This window comes from Athene cunicularia (assembly GCF_003259725.1).
Source record: "Athene cunicularia isolate RWA chromosome 1 unlocalized genomic scaffold, athCun1 chr1_part1, whole genome shotgun sequence".
Classification (NCBI taxonomy): Eukaryota; Metazoa; Chordata; class Aves; order Strigiformes; family Strigidae; genus Athene; species Athene cunicularia.
The window spans coordinates 47,920,285-47,922,850 of record NW_020799091.1 but is presented as its reverse complement, the minus strand read 5'-3'; positions in this window follow the sequence as shown (position 1 = coordinate 47,922,850).

The window sequence follows — 2,566 nt, the reverse complement described above, 5'->3', positions numbered from 1 at the left end:
GGGGGGGGGGGGGGGGGGGGGGGGGGGGGGGGGGGAAGAGGAAATAGCAATGCAACTGCACTACTCTTTTCTATCCTTTCCCTCTTCCTTCTCCATAGGGGACAAAAAGGAGGTCAGAAATTTTGAAGAGTTTTCTTTCATGTGATACAACTTACCCTGTTTTGTGTGTTTCCTTCCTGTTTTCATTAGCTAAGGATGTCTGAATTAAATGATGAAGCATATGCTAAAATTCTTTAGAATGTTTTGATAAACTGGGGATTCCAAAACTAATTTAAGATTAAATGGATGAAATTGGATTGCTTTGCAATGGTTATGAAAATAAGATTAAGAGAATTAGTGCTGGGGAAGCAAAATATCTTTGCAGAAATAACACTGTTATTTACCTCTTTATAACTCTAGTTGATAAAAAAAGGTATTCTGAATAAATACTGAGAGGTCCCAAATTAGTACTGAGCCTAGATTTTAGGTACTAAAAAGGAGTTTGAAAATGCAGGGTGAAGCTTATCACAGTTTATGACAACAGTAGAAGAGAAGCTAGCTTTTTCTCTCATTGGAATAATATAAACATTAATGTCACTTCAGAATTTCAGAGGATTTGTCCTAATTCATGACCTACTTTTTAAGTGTATAATTTATTGGAAAAGGCTATGTGTGTGTAGGCTCATTTCTCATATTGTTAATTCACTTATATATTCCTAATTTACAGGTGTTCCATTCGTAGGTCTCTCAGACTTATGAAGGTGGGTGAAATAGCTCTATTACCTTCACAGGGCATATGGAGAAATAGCATACAGCAATGGTAATAATTGCCTGTCCCCTGAATAGATGCAACCAAAACAGAACAATAGGAAATCTATGAGGGCATGCTCACTGCTGAACTGGTCTTGGTTGGTTTGTTTGTTGGTTTTCAATTTATTTCTTACTCTAGCTTTTTTTTTTTTTTTTCTTCTCATCTACTTTCTTTTCAGTGCAAGTACATAGGAGGACTTGGGAACAGGGGAACAAGGTACTGCTCTTAAGCCAGTGTTTTCTGCCTCAGAGCAGTGTGCTCATATCAGCTCACAGAGCCACACATCTTCACATTTATTTTTTTCATGACCTCACCAACATCCCGTTGTTGATACACAGTAACACACCTTCAATATAAAGCCAGGATTTTCTTTCAAGTGAGTCTTGTTCTTAATGTGGGAGACAGGAAACTCTTTAGAAAGGTGCAAGCTAACTATCTGCAACTTCTTTCTTATTTAAGGTTTCATTAAAGCCACATTGCTACTTCTCTAAGAGATTTCTCAAAGAAGGTTATTTTTTCAAAAAATGTTCTGAGTAGGTGTGTTTGTTTCTTGTATCCATTCTAATGTGGAGCTACAATTTACAAATTAACCCAATTTATGTTTCACATTTGTGCTTTGTTTGCAGGGGACAGACATGTGAAAAGAACAGGAATTGTATTATATGTGAATATATGTTTGCTATTTATATTTATTGTGAATTTATACATACATAGGCAGTGGTTGAATATTTCCTTAAAATGAGGAAGGAATTTGAGAGTCTCCTGAACTGCACTGGTCAAAAAAAAAAAGAGAGAAGAGTTGTAGACCATGTTCTGGAGAAGTAGAAATTGAATAATTTCTGTCTTGTAAGCAGAGAGAGATAGGGCAAAAATGACACCATCTTTCTCTCATTGTCACTGTGATCAGTAGAGATACAGTAAAATGCAGACATGAGCTATTAAAAAGATAGCAGTAGGGATACTTGGTAGACCTGAAATAAAGGGTTATGCCACAGAAGTAAAAAAGCTGCTTTGTTAACTGAGAAGTAGCTATTTTTATACATTTTTTTTTACTATCATCTTTGCACTGTAGAATGCAAACAAACTCATATTTTATTTGTTCTATTTCAATAGGAGATAAACATGAGCAGACTTGTGTTGGAATATCATCTCATACTGAGATATTTTCTCCATTTACTTTTGCATTGCAAACTCAGATTTTATGTATCAGCAGTGTAACACTGAGCGTTTTAATTACAATGAATGATGAGTTTTCTACATTGAATAAAATGGAGACACTATCTCATGAGCTCACTTAGTATATAGACACTTGACTTCTGCTAAATATTATGGCAACATCCAAAGTAAATCTGTTTTACCACTGAATAGTCTATATTTACTGAAGTGGTCTCATGATTTAAAGTGCATGTTAATGGGCAACCGTAGCATTGTTGACATAGTGGAAATTAGTTAAAAACCCCCTTACTTTAAAAGTGCCATGTGCCATGTTTTTGTCACTGGTATTATGTCTTAGTGACATAAAAGGAAAGAGTACTATATAGCATAGAGATTTATATACCAAAGAGCACCACAGTATTAAATAGATGCCTGGTGATTTTTTTTTTAATATATTCAGTGCAAAAAATTTCAAAAATCACTGAAAGCTTACAGCTTTCTTTTTTTTTTTTTTTTTTAAGCCATAAAAAAATATAATTTTATTTGTAAATATAACTTAAAAAGAAAACAAAAATGGATACAAAATACTATATGATGACATTTAGTTTTGTGAGAAGTCCT